At 48.8% G+C, this 20,396-nt stretch overlaps 1 protein-coding gene across 3 annotated transcripts in view; it reads left to right on the top strand.

The window, feature by feature from the left end:
• Positions 1–20,396, top strand: part of GALNT18 (polypeptide N-acetylgalactosaminyltransferase 18) — a 350,531-nt gene that overhangs the window by 152,736 nt on the left and 177,399 nt on the right. The gene's annotated exons all lie outside the window — the stretch shown is intronic.

Genomic DNA, 20,396 nt, shown 5'->3' with positions numbered 1-20,396 from the left:
TCCAGTGAGGTTTAGAGAAGAAGTGAATTAGGGGTCAGGGGACCAGGGATTGCTCTCTAGAGGACAGGGGCTTCTGTTGAGCCCTGCAGCAGCCTGTCTCTGCCATGGAGATCTGTACTGGACCCTGTAAAAGACATAGCCATAACAACAAACTTGACGAGGACTGTCTATTGCTGTGAAGCTTGGAAGCGCTTATAATGAGGGGCAGGCTTTCAGCGCTGTCTCCATGCCTTTCATCTGCTCCCTCTGTGAAGTCCCTGGGAACAGTCTGGTACCATGGTTTGGGGCCTTCGTTAGTTCTGCACTGTCTGAGACATTCACAGAGGCAAGAAAGCAGACGGGCTTCTTTATGTTTATAGCAACTCAGACTGCTTTTCTTGGCTACCGGGATCCAAAAAATAATATCATCAGAGCTGGCTGATTCACAGTGACGTGGTTAAAGAGTGCTGTGTCCTGGTGGCCTCATCTCAAGAGGCAGTGGTTGTGCCCAACACACTGTCCCTACCAAACCCTGGCAACCGCTGTATGGCCATCTGTCTATAGGACTGTCCATCTGTCCAGCCAGCCAGCCCCATGTGCAATGATGGTCCACCAGCAATACTCATTCACCTATCCATCTCACACTGGAGAACGAAGGTTGCTGAAGGCAGGGAGCCTGTTGGACTCCTGTATCCTTCTTTCGGTGGTTTATAACATTTTCTCCATCACCAGCACCTGTAGAATCTGCCACAACCCCTTCAGTGACAGCTGCTTACAAAGCTGGTCATCCTTGAAGTGGAGTGGTAGACCAGCATTAGCGAGCATCCTGTTTGAAAAAGCCCCCAGACCCGAGAATCTTAACTACAAGTGACTCAGGAAAGTGGGGCTCAATGAAGAGTCCCTGAGATCCTCCGTCCTGCAACCTGGCCTGGCTTTGACTCCCAGCAACCTCCCTGCAGCCCCAGCCTCACCTGCCCTTAGAGCAAGGGCTGGTTGGAAGCTTTTCTTTTTTCATCTGTTTCTCCAAGTGTATGCTGGGGAGCACTGCTTCAGAAACACATGAGAAGTTTGTGGTATGGAGAAAAGACTCAGAATCTTAAAACAAGACTTGGCTGTTTCTTAGAGCTGCATGGCAGGCAGGAAGGAGGGGAGCACTCACCAGTGGGGGCCTGGGGACCGCCACAGCCTGTGTCCTTGACAGATTTCTCTTTCTACACCTGAGTATATTCAGGAGCCCTCAACAACTTGCCTTGGGGAGGTGGGTCTTTCCATGCTCAGGCAGGGAAGATGAAACATTATGATGTTCAGATGAGGAAAATAGACCTTGCAGTCATAAGTTATTAAACTTCCAAAGGCTGTGGGACAGAGAAGAATGATAACATATTACTACATCTGAAAGAAGTCATGGTATTTTACCAGTACAACATTTATGATATATAAAAGGATTACAGTATTTTTCTCAGATGATAAGACAGGAAGGCTTGCTTTGTTATTTGAGATTTGAGATGTTTCTAGTTGACCTGAAGTTCTGCTGACTAGGGAGGGGCTAATTTCTTAAGACTTCTTAGTAATTATCCTGACCCAGACCTTCTTCCCTAGAATCTCTTAGGATGGAACATCTCGGGGTGATCTGTAGTCTTAACAAACTTACCAGGTGGATTCTTGTATACACACTGAAGTTTGGAAACCACTATCCTTAATCCAGTGGTTCTAAATCTTGGCTGCATATTGGAATCACCTGGAGAGTTTAGAAAACAATGAAAGGAAATACTACAAAAGATATGCCCTGAACCCCACCTCCAGAGATTTTGACTTAACCAGGGTTGGGCCTGAGCATTCTTAATTTGATGTGATTATCTCATTCCCAGTTGACTTAATGTGTAGCCAGGGTTGAGAACTCGGGTTAAACTGTGTTCTTAGCCATGGTGCCTGTCTGTGCCCTGAATGTGCACAATGCATGAGCGTGTGGGCGTGTCTCCTGGGCTGATTCCAACCCTTGGGGACATTTATGGCTGGGACCTGGGCTTGCTCTGGCAGAATGGTTCCCTTTAAATGCCTGCATCTGGCCATCAGACTGGCATGGCGCCTCTGCTGTGTTCAGAGGATGTTGCTGGAAGCTGGGAGAAAAGCCTCTGCCATATCACCTCTCTCATCTGGCTCTGGGTAAGAAAGGGCTCTGTGAAGGGGCAGGGGTGGCAGCTGCAGCGGAACCAGTGGCACTGGGAAGATTTCTGGCCATGGAGCCATGGGTGACCTAGGTTGGGGCAGCAGCACCTGATGTAGTAGTTGCTATAGAGCTATGAGCCCTGATCCTCAGTGTGGCTTCTGCACGTCAGTGTGGAGAGACAGCAGAGCCCTCCTGCCTGCCGTGGGCACACGTAGCATATGCAGCCGGTGGGCACACACGGTGATGTCTATCTTCTCCCCGTTAAGGGCCTCCTGCCTCCCGGGCCCCAGGTTCGGAAGACGTTCTCCTCCGCACATACTGCCTGTGTGAGAGATGAGCAGTTCATTTTCCATCTTTTATCAATCAAAGACACATGTAGCTGTTAATCAGGGCTTCTGACTCCCAGTAGGTAAGAAGATTTTCTACTCTGAGCCTTCTAGAAATTGCACATAAGCCAAGTAATGGGTCCTTTCATTGATCTGCGTGTGTCCTATTGCCAGGCCTTTTGGAAGCAGTTTGAAGAGCTCAGGAACACCCTGCCCAGGTCTCCCTTCTGTCTTGCTTCCCCCTCATTCCTGCCCCAACTTTACCTCTCTGTGTCATCTTTAGCAAGTCCCCCGACCTCTCTGATAGAACAAATGCCTTGGCCTCATCCTTTCCCCTGAGAAAGGAGACAGATGAACTCATTAGCTTTCATGGTTCAAAGCACCTTCTTTAGCCACAGACCCTTTCTTTAAAGGGTTTCTTATGCAAAATCCTAATAGGTAAACAGACTGAATTAGAGCTATTCTGGCAAAGGGGGAAAGAGGGGTCTCAGACTCCCCTCACCCCCCCTCAGGGTCCACTTTCCCCAAGGGGGCTCCACAGACTCTTTTGGAAACCTCAGTTGTAAATAAGTTATTTTCAATGGGGGATCATCCCTCCTTTCCTGGGTGTCCATATCAAAATCTTGGGAAAGTCAAGTGGCACATGTACTTTGAAAAATCGTATTTCAAAATGGCCATTGTTTTTATTAGTTTTCAATTGTGATACCTAATTTATTTTCAAATTTCAAGTGACATGAAAGGAGGGTAGGGATTTCAATATTCACGTAAAGGTGGCATTGGTTTATAAAGGTTGTAGTCCGTTGATCTACATCAGTGTTTTGCAAAATGCAGTCACAACCCACCCAGCAGGCCATGAAATCAATTTACTAGGTCATGAACAACATTCCTTCTTAATAGAATATTACAGAATAAAATAGAATGTGTCAGAGTTAATCACACATAGTCATGCTAAAGATTGTTTTGTAACCTCGTTTCCCTTATATGTGTTTGCGTATAATGGGTGAAATGCAAAAAATACAGTTTTGTAGGTTATGATTGAGAAGAGCTGAGAAGCACTGGTCTGGATGGATGCCTCCTGTGGTTCCTTTGGGCCCTGACTTTGGCTCACATCCACATCTGGGAGACCTTCCTACCCCCTATGCTGAGCAGAGCACTGGTGAGCCATGCAGTGAGGCCAGGGAAGAAGGCAGAAGTACTCAGCAGTAGGACAGTGCAAGCCCCTCCCCTAGAGATAGCTGAGTACCCTACATAAATATTGTGCAGTAATTCCACATCCTCCTGGGGCCTGGCAGAGGAGAAGAGGTTAATATGGAGCCAGCTGACCTTGCCCAGGTCCATGGTCCAGGAGCTAACCGTGGTATGTCTTATACAGGTGGGTGAAGCGAGTGTATGAAGTGGTCCAGGCACTCCATTTCTCTACCCCTGATCAGCTCCAACAGCAGAGAAGCTTGTCACCTCCAGGCCTCTCTGGTTCCCGGAGGCCATTCTCAAGACCCTTCCTAAGCTGTGCTTCCTGACCTCATGGCCAAGTGGCTTTGGTTTCTGTGGCTACTGAGCTGCCATGGATACGGATCATGAGCCCCAGGATCAGAGGGCAGCGTGACACCGTCCGTGCAGCCTGGAGGAGCAGCACTCAAGCTTTGAGTAATCCTTGGTGTTTTCCTGCACAGTGACAGCTCCATAAGGTGGGAATCTCTGCTTCCTAGCCCTGGGCTACACAGTGTGATGGATGACCCTGCCCACCCAACTCCCCAGTCTCAGGGGAAATCAATCTAAATACAGACCCTCCCACTGTGGCATTCAGCTCCCGGTGCCAATGTGGCCTCCTTGACATCCCTTCCTCCCCTGACCTCAGCAGGAATGGGGCTGAGGATCTGGGAACAGACCTTCCTCAGGCATCCCAAGGCACCTCGCCCAGGGTACCAGTGGGATCTGTATTCTCTCTGTCCTCGTAGAGAGGATACAGAAGTTGCCTTATGTTCTAAGTTACTCTGTGTACTTGACGCTGGTGGGGAAGACAAGAAATAATAAGCAGCCACCCCAACAACTCCCCACTGCTCGTAATTCCATCCCCAGCTCCCAGCCCAGCACCTGACCAGTAACAATAATAGTAACAACAGCCAGTGTTTATGTTGCCCACAGAATGTGAAAGGCTCTGTTATTAACTTATTCAGTCCTCACAATAACCCCACAAGGAAGTAGGTAATATGATTATCCCCAATTTTCAACATTAGTAAATGGAGGCACAGAGAAGTTAAGTGACTTGCACAAGGTCACACAGCTAGTGAGTAGTGAAGCCAAGCTCCAAACTCAGGCAGTGTGACTCAGAGGGTTGGCACTTCCCCGCTAGGCTATGCTGCTCTCTGCACAGCTGTATCTTGAGGCATATTAATCGAATAAATGAATTTCATTTTATTTACAATGCCAAATTCATGGACTTTAATTTTCACTTCTCTGTGGGTACTCAGAAAAAAGTAGGGCAAACCAATGTGTCTTCCTCAGTGTGCCAGGGCCCACGAGGGAGCTTCTTTCTGAGCCACCCACCAGGAGGAAATGGCATTAGATCTGGGCCCATGCCTCCTTCCTGAAGAGGAGATGTTCATGGGACCAAGACAGGCTGTGCATCAGGGTGCCCTCTCTGGGTGCCCACCAACTTTGAGGCATGGTGTGGAGGAGGAACTTCAGGGCTGCAGGGCCTCTGAGCAGAGTCCTCCTTAGATCTGAGCCTAGGAGACCTCGAGTCTCCCGGGAAGGCTGGCTTGGCCTCTCAAGATCTTTCTGGGCATAGGCTTTTTTGTTCACTTTAAAAATCCATTTGTGGAGCAAAAACTCATGATTATGGAAGAAAGTTTAGACTTTGTGGAAAATCCTGGGACCCACTGAAGAAGCCTTGCCTGACCTTGTACAGGAGCTATCAGTGTGGATGCTTTTCAAAGCCCATGGCTGACAGAGATAGATAAGCTTGGGACCCCATTCACTACATCTTGGACGTGCAGTTTCTTTGTCCAAAACGTTTGCTTATTTTGTCTGGCTGCAGGCCGGGACTGCCTCCTTCCTCTGCCTCAGGTGCTCACAGAGCAAGACTGGGTTGGTAAATTAAGAATTTGCCAGATGGAAAGGACTAATTTTTCCCCCTTTCAAAATCATGAGCATGACGGTTTTTGCACACATTCCGCCGGACACATACTGCATTCATAATACAGAGCGTCGAGACAGCATAAAGGTTTCACATCTTTCATGTGATAAATATTTTTACCGTCATGCTCAAGAAATGGATTTTGTTTGAAAATGGCCTATTTCCTTTGATGGCTTCTTTGACGTGGATTCAAAGCCTTTCCCGATCCTGCCAGGGCCTGGGGTTGGGAGGGCCTGTTTGTTCAGTTTTTTCGAAGGACGAATCCACTTCTCCCTGATGAAATACAGCTGTGACTGCTGGGGGTGAGAGATTTACGACTTAGGACAGTAATGAAAAGACGTCCAGTGAGCCGACAGCTGCTGGGAGTGATGGCACGCTCAGCCCTGGGGCCGCAACAGCTGGGGCTCCCAGGGGCGTGTGAGCACACCTCAACCTCGCTGGGGCCCTGGCTTGTATTTATCCTTCTGCACTGTACACTACATTTAAAGAATCAGATGTGGGCTAGTTAACTGAATAATATTTCTTCTCACAAGTTTGTTTTTATAAGTGTTCTTTTCTCATCTTTGAAATGACACATTTTTAATGCTCTTGCTATAAGCAGTGAGCAACCACTTGGGAGTAGAAGAATCTGTTTTCAGGATGAGCTTTTGTAGGCTGCTGCGGGCTTCTGGAACTCTCTCTCTCTCTGTGCGTGTGTGTGTGTGTCTGTCTGTCTGAGTGTGTATGTCCATGTGTGAGGATACAGCCAGTGATAACTGAGGGAAACAGGAACCCTGTTCTCTTGCGGGAGACTGTACTAATAGTTCCAGGGTCTTGTGATTGATATCCTCTCTCTCCACACTGCAGAGCACTGCTTACCCTCCCACCTGCCTGTCCTGTAGGGGCAGGTGCATGCTATACATCTAGACCCAGGCACCAACACAGGTAAGGGGTCTCTGAGAGAGGAGGTTTGCTGGTGTGCCCAGGGCTCAGGCTCTGGGGTTTGGCTGATACCCCAAATACTTGTTCTTTGAGCAGGTTGCCTTTCCCCAGAGCCATTTTGCAGGACCCCTCCTGGGTGGTGGAGGGAGCACTGAGCAGGAATGAGGGCATTAAGACCCTTTTTTACTTCCCGGTCCTAGAATCAGCTGCTGCCTGGCTGTGTGACTTCAGGTGGTTCCATTGAACATTCTGCTTCTGAGTGAAAGCCACCAGGCCCTGTGTAAGCCACAATCAGTGATCTGAGCACCTTAGAATTGTGACATTTTAGGGCACGAAGGGATCTTAGAGATCACCTTGTGTTTACTGATGAGAAAAGGGCAGCCTAAAGAAAAGGAAGGGCCGGGTGCGGTGGCTTATGCCTGAAATCCCAGCACTTTGGGAGGCTGAGGCAGGTGGATCACTTGAGGTTAAGAGTTCGAGACCAGCCTGGCCAACATGGTGAAACCCCACCACTACTAAAAAAATAAAAAATAAATAAATAAAAAATTAGCCGGGTGTGGTGGCAGGAGCCTGTAACCCCAGCTACAAGGGAGGCTGAGGTGGGAGGATCCCTTGGACCCAGGAAGTGGAGGTTGCAGTGAGCTGAGATCATGCCACTGCACTCCAGCCTGGGCGACAGAGCAAGACACCATCGCAAAGAAAAAAAAAAAAAGAAAAGACTTTGCCACAGCTACACACTGAAAGTACTGAGAGCCAAGACTAGGAAGCTCCTCCTCTACAGCTGAGATTCTCAGAGTGGGGACCGTGGACCGGCAGCCTTAGCATCCTCTCATAACTTGCTAGAAATGCACAATCTCAGGCCTCCCCTCAGACTGCTGAATGAGAAACTCTGGGGTGGGACCCCACGATCTGTAATCTGACTGCCCTCTGGTTGAAGTCTGATGCTTGCTGCTGTTCCTACAGCACCCCGCTTCCCTTTAAGACCAGAAGAAAGAAATTGGAAACAGGCAGACTTCCTGGGAGAGGCTGTTTGAGACAGGGGAGCACGTGATAGAGTAATATTACAGAGGAAAGGTACATATGATTTTTGCAGCTTCATTCAGGCTGCAGGTTTCCCAAAGCAAGGACTCTTGTAGCAGAGCCTTGAAAGGAGTCATGGCGTCTGGCGTTGTTCTGGGCTGCAGGCTGTCCTACTGGCAAGGGCCACACTGCTTTCTCCCTGTCCAGCCCAGCTGTTCCCATCTGTGTGTGTGTGTGTCAGGGAAGCATGCCTCTTTAACATTAGCAGGGTTGGTCCGGCTTGTTCATTCCAATAGATTGATGTGTGGAAACACTGGGAACACTGTTTTATGTGTGAACAGTGTAGTGTATATTTAGAAGTCCGGGTGTCAGCTCCAGGCTGTCAGCTTGGTGGCGGGCGGGAGGGGCGGGGATAACGGTATGTGCTTCAGAGTTTATTATATCTCTCCTAGGCAGAATTCTAGCTTTAAAGGGTTGCTTTAAAGTAGCAAGTAATGGCACATATAAATTCTGGTTCCTAAGATACAGACATTTGTCACTCTCTAAAATGAGTTTTTTTACATGTACTTTATATAGTTGGCATGGAGTGTAAAAACTTGACCCTTTAATAGCAGCTTTCATTCTGCATAATTTCTAATCAAGGCTATTTCCACTTCTGTGAGTGTGTGTGCACATGCTGAGCCCTGCTGCTCCTACCTGCACCAGCCATCCTAGCCGCACACTCAGACACACCCAGGCCCAGAAGTCCCCCTTGCAGGGGAGGAAAGACCCAGCAGTGCCAGCCCGTCAGGAGTGGAGTGGGATTTTTCTGACAGAGAGAGATCATCCTGTAGTATCTGGACTAAGCTTGCAGAGTCAGATGTCTTCCTGTCCTTTGTCTGCCATGTCAGCCCAGACTGAACTGGCACTAGTCTTTTGCTGGGACCCACCACCCTTCCTGAGTCCTAGCCCACCTAGCTGGAGTTGCCTTCCCTAACTCTTGCCAGTACCTCCCAGGGTGCAGGGCCAAATTCCTGTATCCCTGGCTGTCTTAATCTGTTTTGCATTGCTATAAAAGAATACTTGAGACTGGGTAGTTTATAAAGAAAAACAATTTTAACATTTTTTCTCAGAGGGTTCTGAATCCCCCTCCCCAAATAAAAGCAACAACAAACTAACAATAGAACTGCAGCTTCAGGGAGTTTTGAAAGCCACACTTAGAGTAGCCAAATACCAACACCGAAGTCCAAAGAACAGTAGCAGGAAGCCAGTTGGACACTATAATGATTCTGTCTGTGTGGGTCAGGAAGAAACAGGGAGGCAGGAGGGCGACTGCCTCAGTCCCTGCCTTGCACCAGCTAGGGCTCTCCTTTCTAGCTTGATAGTGAGTGTACGAGGGAGGAAAGGCCAAAAGGGCTTCAAGGTCAGGGAGGAGTGGGCAGAGATAAGGCTCCTTCACAGCTCATGGCCACCTGCAGCCCTCAGGTGCGCTGCACCTTTGGAGAACCTGGATGACAGCCCTGCCCAGATTGTACGGGGTGTGTTCACACTCAGTGAGTGTTGGGGTGGACAGAGCCATTTTGCTCAGAGTAGTGTTGGACATGGTAGGCTCTTTACAAATGTCAGCTATTGGTATTTTGCCTCACTATAACCCTGTGAGTGAAGTATTAGAATCTCTTTTTAATAGATGGGAAAAGCCACACAATGATTGGACTCTTGCTATGGTAGCAGAGTAATGGCCCCTCAAAGATGTACACATCCTAATCCCTGGAACCTGTGAATATGTTACCTTACATGGCAAAAGGGAACTAAGGTTGCATAGAGAATTAAGGTTGTGAATTCAGCTGACTTTTAAAGAGGGAGAGTAGCCTGTATTGCCCAGGTGTGCCTAACGCAACCATTGGGGTCCTTGAATGTGGCAGAGGGGGCTGAAGAGAAGATCAGAGTGCTGCGATGTGGGATGGACTTGACCCACTGTGGTGGGCTTTGAAGACGGAGGAAGAGGCCATAAGCCAAGGAATGCAGGCAGCCTCTGGAAACTGGGAAGAGCATGGAAACAGAATCTCTCCTCCAGAGCTTCCAGAAAGGAGAATGGCCCTACCAACACCTTGATTTTAGCCCGGTAAGATGCCTGTCAGACTTCTTACTTTCAGAACTGTAAGATAGCACGTCTGCATTGTCAAGCTACTAAGTTTGTGGTTGTTTGCTAGAGCACCATAGGAAACTATTAATACACTTTACCACCTATCTGATGGTTTGCTAAGCACTTTCCGAGTGTCCATCATCTCACTTAATCTTTGCAACAAGCTTAGACATAGACATTATTATCCACATTCAACAGCAAGCTGAGCTTCAGAGAGGTTTAAGAGCTTGATGAGGGTCACACAGCCAATCCAGGGCAGAGGTGCCTCCAGAGCTCCTCAGTCTGGTGGGCTCAGCCCCTAATGGAGTCTGCACTTGGCCTTGCAGTGGGACATCTCTTGGATGGCAGGCCCCACCCTACTTTGAGCTGAGGCACCCTGAAGAAGCCTCTCTTCTTCCCTGCAACACTGTTCAGGTGTCAGAGGAAGCCATCCTGGATTTCCTTTGCCATGCTGAATAAAGTCCTCGCGCAGAGGATTTTAATAGTGTTGGACCTGAGACTGTCAGGGCTCCTTCCTCCTGATTAGTTCCAAGCTCTTTGCTGTCAGATTCCACTTCATTCATTTGGCAGCTCTGAGGATTCCAGGAAGAGAAAGCCTAATTGTGGGGACCATTGGCAAAAGACCTTCGGCTCATGTTTGAATGCAACTCTAGAAACAGAGAAGAAGGGAAGCCCTCCATCAACAGAATAGTGCATTTACTTACCATTATTAGGGCACTTGACATATTCAAGGATGTTTTCAAAAATCTGAAAATTGTCCTTTGGGAGCCTAATCACAAGCAGAGGCATAACATCTTGCTTTGCTGGATATAAGAAGAGTACCGCTATGATGTGCCGAAGTCCCCCTTCTCGCTCAAGTAAAACGCAAACACTGGCTCCGTCTTACAGAAGAGAAGCAGGGCCCAGGGAGCTGGGGATTTGCCCAGTGTTGGAGATGAGGTTAGGCCAAGGCTTCCTGTCTCCCAGACCAGCCAGCTTTCCACAGGTCTCAGTGCCTGGCTTTGGCAGGGACCAGGCACAAAGGCTGGGATTTGGATCTCAAGGCTGGGTGTTTGGAAGACAGGGGAGGGCAGGCCCACAGGCTGTGAAGGCGGCACAGCAGATGGCAAGCTGAAGGCAGCCGAGGCTGGACGCTGCTGTTCCGGCTGTTTATGATGTGATCCCTCTGCATGGTGGTGTGAGTCCTGCCCTCATTAGCAGTGCTCGGGTGAACTGGGCTTTGATGCTCTGCAAACATGGTCTGGGCTTCTCTGGCAAGTCCCAAGCATCAAGCTCTTTAATGGGAATAATGGTGACTTCTCATCATTGGAAGTCAGCGGGCAGGAGTTTACTGAAAGCCGACAAGAGAAATGTACATTTCTGAACATTCAATTAGCGCTCTTCTTTTTAACCCAAAATAAAGCATGCAACAATGCACTGCAGGAGTGGAAGGAAAGTTTTTTAAAAAAAATCATTGAATTGTACATTTAAAATGGGTGAATTTTATGGTATATAAATTATACCTCAATAAAGCCGTTTTTAAAATGGGGAGTGGAAGAAAAGGAAAACATTCTTTATGAATTCTTATCTGGGATATTCAGCAATGCTTGCGGCATTATTTGATGCTTAGCTTTCATCTTTCCCAAAGCTGACTTCACAGTGACCTCTGACAGTTGGTTTCCATCTCACAAGTGAAGAAAGTGAAGGCTTGAAGGGACTCTGGGTCTTTCCCAAAGAGAGCGAATAGCAGACCCAGAAGTGGGGAGAGAAGGGGTCCCCAGTGCACTCTGGGAGGAGGACCAGGAGACAGGACCATCTGGGTCTGCACCCCAAGTGTACTTCAGACACAGGGTCTCGGGGCCCATGGCAGACAGATACCTGGCACCCCAACCTGCCTGACCTAGTTTCTCCTGCCTCCTCTCACTGGGTTCTGGATCTTATCACCAAACAACCAGAGCTTTGCTATGAGCATGGCCTGAGGACAGAAACAGAAATAGCAGTGGCTACAGAACTGGCTGCAGGACAAAAGCTAGCCCCCACTCCCCACCCACCCTCAAAGCCTTCTCAGTGATCCCCTCTGCCTGAGAGAGGGACACAGTAAACTGAGTAAACCACAAGAAACAAGAAGGCTCTAGTGGTTTCCTGGGAGTACATCCCTAGGTGCACAAACCGAGGGACAAGAAGCAGAGCTGCCGCTCCCAGAGAGTGCACAGACTAGCTTGGGCAGTGGGCCAGGGGTCCTCAGCCAGGTGAGCTGCGTTCTGGGTGGCTCTGTCTGACCGTTCGGTAGGACTTGACCGTTCCTGCGGCCCAACCTTGAGGTGGGAGCCCTAAACCACTTTGACCTCCAGCAGCAACCATGCCATTTGACTCCTCTGATTCCCTTGTCCTCCAATCCAAGGAGCAGATATGAGTGCTAGATTCTTGCCTAGGAAGAGGTCCAGGCTACAGCCTCTCCTGCAGTTCCTCCAAAAAACCACCAGCACCCCAGAATTTCTATCTCCAGCGATGGCAAGAGCTGGCAAAGTGACTCAGCTTCAGCAGAAGAGGATCTGCAGGAATCTGGTCCTAGAATCTGAGGCAGTCAGACCTAGACAGGGCTGGGCAGCATTACAATACCCCTTTCACTCTGAAGCCCGTTTCCTCCCCACTCCATTGTGCAGTCTCAGTACCACCACAATCTTGGAGCACGAGCCAGTGGGGCCAGTGCTTTGTGTGGACTGCCCACTGAAGCAGAACTCTTCATGCAGGAATTCCTACTTTCAGCATCACTGGCTTCAGGAGCCTCAAAAGCCTTGGCAGGGCCTCTTGCTTGGCCAATTAGCCCATGCACAATGCTCAGAGCTGTGGCTTTTGTTGCATTCATTGCTCAAAGCTTTGCAAGCTCTTTCCTGCCCCACTTCCCACCTGTCTCCATGAATTAGCATGGACCTGTCAGGATGTATCTGTAAGCTCCACTCTTATCAATGGGCTGTGTGTCAGGCACTGTGGGCATATCACTGAGACCACATTATGGCATTTCCCAGTTGCCCTATGTGCTCATTGGTAGAACTTTTTGAAAAACAGTCATGCACAATAAGGACTGGGCATGATCATAGGGAAGCAAATTACCTGAGTGAGTGGGTCTCTAGAAACCCATCACTCTCATTCACAAGGGCCCACCTAGGAAGGACTCAAGCAAGTGGTAGTCAAAATATACTTGGCAAACAACTGTCAAGGGACAGTACTAACCAATTGACAGGAATGCTCAACACAGCCTAGAGCAGGATCCTGGGGTTCTTGGCTGGTCCTTTGAGTTGCAGATTGGTGAAAAGAACTGGAGCATTCCAAGAAAAGGGCCAGAGCACCTGGGGTTGCAGGGGGGCCCTGGAGGTATTTTAGGCGGCAGCTGTTTGCCACCGCTAGGAAGGTATTTCAATAGCTTAACAACTAGTTTGAACCAGTACAGACCAATTGAGTAGCCTCCTGGGGACTAAAGTATCTCCAGTCCTCAAGTCAGACAACAAGTCTTGGTGCATAATTTGCAGGTAGGGCTGCGGTCAGGACTGTGAGCTCAGCAATAAGCCCCTTAATGTCTCCAGCTGCAGTTTTTCTTATCTATGATGGGATTGATTAAACCTACATTCTAGGAGAGGTAGGTGCAGTGCAATGGAATTGGGGTACACTGTACTAGGGAATCAGCTCCAGGGATAAAGCTTTTAGACACCCAAGATCAGCCTGCAGTTGGACCCCAAATAATGCACTTTGCCACTCTGTGGTTTGTTTGTTTTGTTTGAGACAGGGTCTTGCTCTGTTGGGCTGGAGTGCGGTGGCAAAGCTCACTGCAGCTTCGACCTCCTGGGCTCAAGTGATCCTCCTACCTCAACCTCCTGAGTAGCTGGGGCTACAGGTGTACACCACCATGCTTGGCTAATTTTTGTATTTTTAGTAGAGATGGGGTTTCTGCATGTTACCCAGGCTGGTCTTAAACTCCTGGGCTCAAGCAATATGCCCACCTTGGCCTCTCAAAGTGCTGAGTTTACAGGCATGAGTCACTGTGCCCAGTGCCACTTTAGAGAGTACCTTTTTGTGATGCTTACCATGCTGAGCTTTGGGATACTTGCTTGTAGGTTCAGAAACTATTTCCAAATAATAACGCTAATCCCAAGGCTTTCACTCTTGCAGTCTTCACTGTGCTTCTTCCTGCCCCCATCCATGGGCTACCCCCAGCCTGCTGAGGCTCTGGATGCTCTGGGTCTGGCTTCTTGGTTTCAGATCTGTACAGCCACCTGTCTAGCAGCTTTGAGCCCCACAGAGTGCTCTTTCCTCCTCCTGCATCCTGGTTCTTCTTGGCCTCTACTTTGGGGTGTACTTCCCTGGAGTGAGCTTGAGGATCGTACTTATTCTTCAATTCAAGCATCCTTTCCTTTAGGAAGCCCTCCCTCTGCCCCATTTCCCCTCACTTCAAGCATCCTTTCCTTTAGGAAGCCTTCCCTCTGCTCCATTTCCCCTCACCTACAGGGACCCAATGGCATCTTATATACCCTTGATCAGAGCATTGATTACATTCTCTATATATTTGCTTTTCCCACTAAGTTGGATGCTATATGAGGATAGGGAACACATCTGAGTAATCTTAATATTTCAATACCCAAGCAATAAGCTTGGCATAGAACAAACTTGCTGAAATATTTGTTGCTTAGCTGATAAAAGGGGTTAACACCCTTTGTGGGCAAAGCTGACAGTGAGCTCCAAGGCCCAGCAAACAAAGGAAGCACAGCCATCAGGGAGCGTCTCTGAATAGGGCTGGCCAAGCTGCAGCTCCCTGCACCCTGGGGATGGGCAGGAGTGACTGCTTGCTGGGTCCCTCAGGGAGAATTTCAATGTCAACAATGAGGAAGGAGTCAGCCTGTTTGCCTGTTAATGTCAGAAGTGTCATGCTTTGCACAGACCCATCAACTGTACCTTTCTCTTCAAGGGTGGAGTGATTAGTGTCCTCTGGAGGGAATCCTCCCCTCAGGGCTTGATGGTGAGGATTTCTGTAATGAGCACCTTGGAGACTGAGGAGACTCAGGAGGGAAGACAGGTATCAACGTGTCTGCCAGAGCTTTGAGGACACCGCGGGCTGTGTTTCAAGGAAGGAAGAGCACTCCTGGCCTGACCCTCTGGCTCTCTGTGGTTCTGTGGTTTGAGCTGGACACTTCCTGAGGGCATCTTAGGTCAGTTTCCTAGAGTCTCTGGGTCTTCCCACCTCATTGCCCTTTGTGCCTGGGTTTCTGGGAGGAGGGATGTTTGGACCCTTCAGTGGAATCTTTTTGATTCTGAGCCTTACTTGGTGAGATTTGAAAGAGAGAGAGAGAGAGGGGCAAGAAGAAGACACAGCCTCCTTCTCTCCCTGCCTCCCTCCTTATCTTCCTTCTCCCTATATTTTGGGGGTAATTACTCCATGCACAGTCCTATTCTGGATACTTGGGAGAGAAGCCTGGTAATTCTCTGGTATAAGAGATTTACAGAGGAGTCCTGGGAGAGCAGTGGAGATTGCTTACCACTGACCGTATTTTGTGGAACTACCTGAGAAGCTCTTAAACATGCCCTGTCAGTCTGTGTAACTGTGCACAATCATTTGCTTAAGTGAACTGGGGAGGAATTAACTGCACACAGCTGGAATTTGCCCTGGCCATGCCTTCACTGGCTTTGTGCTCCTACCTGCTGGCACAGGACTGCAGCCCCCTTTCTACTCCCTCTGAAAGATTTGGGGAATCTCTAGTAGGCAGGGAGTTTTCTGACCTCACCACGACCCACTGCTAATGCCCTATTCGTTCATTTTACTGGTATTGGTTGAGCACCTACTAGGCGCCAGATGCTGTTCTGAGTCTGAGGGACTCAACAGAGAACAAAGCAAATGCCTGACCTCACAGAGCCACGTTCCAGTCAGGGAAACAAACAACAAGCAAAATGAATGGAGACTATATTAGTCTGTTCTCATGCTGCTAAGAAAGACATAAGTGAGACTGGGTAATTTATAAAGAAAAGAAGGCTTAATGGACTCACAGTTCCACATGACTGGGAGGCCTCACAATCATGGTGGAAGGTGAAAGAGGAGCAAAAGCACACCTTACATGGTGGCAGGGAAGAGAGCGTGTGCAGGGAAGCTCCCCTTTATAAAACCGTCAGATCTCTTGAGGGTTATTCACTATCGTGAGAACAGCATGGGAAAGACTTGCCCCCATGATTCAGTTAACTCCACCGGGTCCCTCCCACAACACGTGGGAATTATAGGAGCTACAATTCAACATGAGATTTGGGTGGGGACGTAGCCAAACCATATCAGAGACTATATATGTAAAAACTGGGGAGAGGGCTGGATGTTCAGGATAGGGTTTGCTGAGAAAGTGACTTTTGAGTAAAGACATAGAAGTGAGGGAACTGACCAGGAGGATGTGCAGGGAAATGCTGGAGCTGAGGCACTCAGGTGAGATGTGCCTGGTGAGTCTGATGAGTGGCTGGTGTGGCTGGAGAGGAGAAAACCAGGGGCAGAGATGGGAGGTGAGTGCTGGGCCTTGCAGGTGTTTAACAAGAAGGTGGCAGAAGGCCCTTGGAGGGTTCTGATCAGAGAAGGACATGGCATGGTAATGTTTCCCCTGACCCAGGGGTCTCCTCAGGCCGTACTTGGGGCTCCCCAACCTGCCCTAATCACATCATCCCTTTCCTTCTGCCTTCCCTGACTCAAGCACCGCTTGGTCCCCAAGCATGGCTGTCTGGTGAAGCAGCCCCTTCACTTTCCCTTTCATCCTATTTCTCCCTGGGACCCAGACAAGCACTCAGGGCTGGGTGAGGGCAGGGGGTGAGTAACAGCCTCTGTGTTGTGCTCAGAATCCTCCAAATACTCTCCTTCACATGCTCTGGCTTTGCAACTCACAGAGTTCTTGTGCCCTGCTCAATCTCTGCCTCGAATGGGCCCTCTGGGGAGTCCTCAGCCCCTGGTGATGTGCTTCTCTTAAGTCACCTCATCAGTTGGTCAGACATGCCCAGGTAGGTCTGAATAAATGCAGGGGCTTCAGCCAGAGTCCAATCCTGGAAGGTGCCTCATCCCTAGATGCCAGACATCAGAGGGTCTGGGTATCACCAGATATGCCAAACACCCCAGGACCCCTGTAGAAGACCCAGCCCAGACACTTCTCTGAGGCCTCTTTGCCTGTCCCCCTTATGTCAAAGGTGGTCCCCTTTGCTGGATGACCATGTAGGCCTGCTTTCTCACTGGAGACGGGAGTGGAGTCCAGGTCTGGTTAAGCATAGACCACTTGTCTGTGGACATGGAAAGCCTTCATGTGGGGCTGGACGGCATCAGCATCTTCTAGAGCTGGGGACCTTGGCAAGGTCACCTTCCTGTCTGAACTCCGGCGGCCCGATAGGGCTGTGGGCTTTGTGGGGGCTTCAGCAGTGTTTATGGAGAGCTTACTATGTGCCAGGCACTGTGCCAAGCTCCTTACCTGACCATCTCATTTATCCTCACACATGTTCTATGAAGAAGGCACTATTATTATCAACCCCATTTTCCAGAAGAGGAAACTGAGGCTCAGGGTGAGGTGAACCAAACTGGCAAATGGTAGAGCTGGAGGATAAACCCTAGGATTCTGACTCCACAGCTAGTGTTCTTAACCAATTCTTTGGAAGTAAAGAAAATTAAATAGAGTTCAGAGAGGCAAGGCCTCCTTACCTCAGGAGAGTCAACTCTAAGGTACAGGGCAGACAGAGCTCGGGAAAATGTTGGGGGTGGCACACTTTTTTTTGTTTTTAAAGAATCAGATAGTGTTTTCAGATTCTCGGGTCATATCATCTCTGTCATACATACTCAACTCTGCTCTTCAGCTCCAAAGAGAATATGTTAACAAGTGGATGTGACTGTGTTCTAATAAAACTTTATTTACAAAAACAAGTAGTGGCCCTTGGACCATGGTTTGCCACCCCTGGTATAGAGAAAAGAATGCGGAGTTTGGAGGAGCCAGGCCTTTATTCGATGTCACTGACACACTGGGTGGCCTTGGATTAGACATTTAACCTTTTCACTTTTGGTTTCATCTTGTCTAACCACTATGGGTTACTTATTAACTGATGTATTTTGAAATGATCGATTGAGTCCCTTGTAAGAAGTAGTTACTGTGCTAGGAGCTGGCAGTTCAGCAGGGGTCAAGTCAGATGTGGTCCTGCTCTGTGGAGTTGCACCAGTGAGGAGGAAGAGAGGCAACATTCGATAAGGAAATGACCTATCGCAGTGCTTGACTCTTGGCAGAAATTCAACAAATATTACATCTTTCCTGCTGTAGGCCCCCCACCTCCTCTTTCAGGGCTCACTGGCTTTGAGTTTGTCATCCTTCGTGCCCATACTGAGTGAAAAGGTAGGACCATGTGGTGTCACCAGGACTTTAGTGTGTTTATAATATATTATTATGCAATGCAGGCCTAATTTTGGATCATAATTTTCCATTAACTGATCTCATTTTACTTGGTAATATCCACTTAGGTATTCGAGAGCAATAAAACTACATTTCTTTTAAATATTATATGATTCAGTTGGTTCACTGATTTAGATTTTTACTACCCCCCATTCCAAACGAATGAGTCATACATCTTTTTAGAGATAACAAGGACCTTCAAGATCATGCATGCTTGTGCTACCCTTCAAGCATGCCTAGTAGGGGAGAAGAATGAGCAAGTTCTGGGATGGAGCTTTGGGCAAGCCACTGCAATCCTGACAATGCTGTGTCTTAGAAGAGTTTGCATAGTTTGCATTTTATTCTTCAGTATATCCTAATCTGTTTAAATTTTCCGACTTTGCTTTTATGTCTTTAAGGAAAATCAGTCACCGAGATGGTATGCCATGTTTGTCTTTGTACTTCACGTACTTTAGCAGCTCATTGCCTTATAGAGGCTGTATAGCATAGTGGGAGGACCACTGCCTGGGGAGAGCCTTCCCAGGACTGAAATCCAGCTACTGCACTTCCTTCTGTGTGAACCTGGACAAGTTTTTTATTCTCTCTATGCCTCACTTTCTTTATATATAAAATGAAGATGACAACAATTCCTACCTTATAGGGTGAGATGAGTTGATAAGAGAAAATGCTTAGGACAGAGCCTGGCTCGTGGTAGGAGTGAGCACTCATCAAGTGTTAGCTCTGATGGTTATCCCAAGAGTTACAGGGGTGTCCCATTTGGAGGACGTGGCCCGGAGAGGTACCTTAATGCATGTGCACCCAGTGAGTTCGGCACCTGGGAGTTTGTTTACAGATCTTTTTGCATCTCTCACACTGAGGTCTCTGGCATCTCTGCTTTCAGGATCGTGGGCTTGCTAAGTCCCCTTCTACTCTTGATAGCCTCTGCCTGCTTCTGATGATGGAGGCTTCCTGCCACTGGAGCACCCCTTCCATGGTAGGAGGAGCCTATGTTTTGGAAGCCTCCCTCTTTTGTTCCCAGGCAGTCTCCTCTCTCTCAGATGGGCTTTTAGGAGAGCACCGCAAGAGGAGGTGGCAGTCCATAGCCCCAACTCTCCAGCCTTGAAGACTTCAGAACCCTAGCTCCTTGCTCATCTCCAGCCTGTACCTAGGTGTGTCATACACCCATTGACTCCATACAGGCCAACAAGGGGATGTGGGCAGGTGTCCCAAGCCTGCCTCTCCTGTCCCTGACCTGCTTCTGTTTTTTCTGATCACTGTCTCATTCCAGGCTCCTGGCTCCATCTCTTACTTCCCTCATGAATTTGTGAGAATAGAAGACCCTGTCCAGTGGGCTTGCCAATTCTGTCCAATTTCTCTGATTTCTGACCTCAAATGATTCACCTGATGGCCTGTCCCAGGGAAGTAATTCCAAAGTCCTGGACTATCAGCCCATGTCCTGGCAAGATCTATCTTTTAGTCCCCATCAAAGAGAGATTTCAGTAACCTTCCCTTGCTATAATAACCCTAATTGCCATTGGCTGTGCACTTGTTCTGAGACATAAACTGATCTAAATGCTTTATACATTTTATTTAATGGAATCCTCACAATCTCTGGAGGCTGGTTGGGTATTATTATCTCTGCATTCTAGGTTGGGGAATTTGGGCCTTGGGAGGTTGACTGTGCTACGGTCATGTAGCCAGGACGTGGTGGAGCACTGACTGGAATCCGCGACTGTGTGACTTCAAAGCCTCTGCTCTCACAGTTAGTGATTCCCCTCCATTTTTCTGGGAAGTTCCTGGGAAACCATGTGCTGGCCTTGAGCTGCCTCCACCAAGTCCACAAGGGCTCCCATGAGCAGGGCCCAGAGCGCAGGGCAGGCTGGGTGTGGCTTGGCTGTCACCTGTGTCATGGATTTGCTATTCTGGTGGGTAGTGTCTGGAAGCAGCAGGAGGCAGTCTGGCCGGGGTGCTGACAGCCAGGTGAATGTCACATGGTGCACCAGGCAACTCACTGCAGGACCAGACGGTGAAGAGGGAGAAGGGCTGACAAGAACTGGGTGGAGGAGTAGACTCCCAGCTTGGGTGCCTCAATGTGGGATGGGCTTGGGAATTGCAGGAAATGGGGGTACAGGCTAGGGACAGAGAAGCAGATGCCCAGTTTGAGGGCTGGGGCCAATATCTCTGGCAGGGAGGCAGACAGGGGGAAAAGGGGGTCCTGACTTGAAGCCACGGGGCATCAATGTCACATCCATTAGCTTCTCAGCAGACCCTCTCAGGTGTATTTCTCTAACTCCTGTGCCTGGTGGTTGTGGGTTAGATGAATGGATGGATTCAT

The sequence above is a fragment of the Pan troglodytes genome, chromosome 9, assembly GCF_028858775.2.
Source record: "Pan troglodytes isolate AG18354 chromosome 9, NHGRI_mPanTro3-v2.0_pri, whole genome shotgun sequence".
Taxonomy (NCBI): Eukaryota; Metazoa; Chordata; class Mammalia; order Primates; family Hominidae; genus Pan; species Pan troglodytes.
Note: the sequence above shows the minus strand (reverse complement) of the source record. Positions and strands in the feature narration are given on the sequence as shown.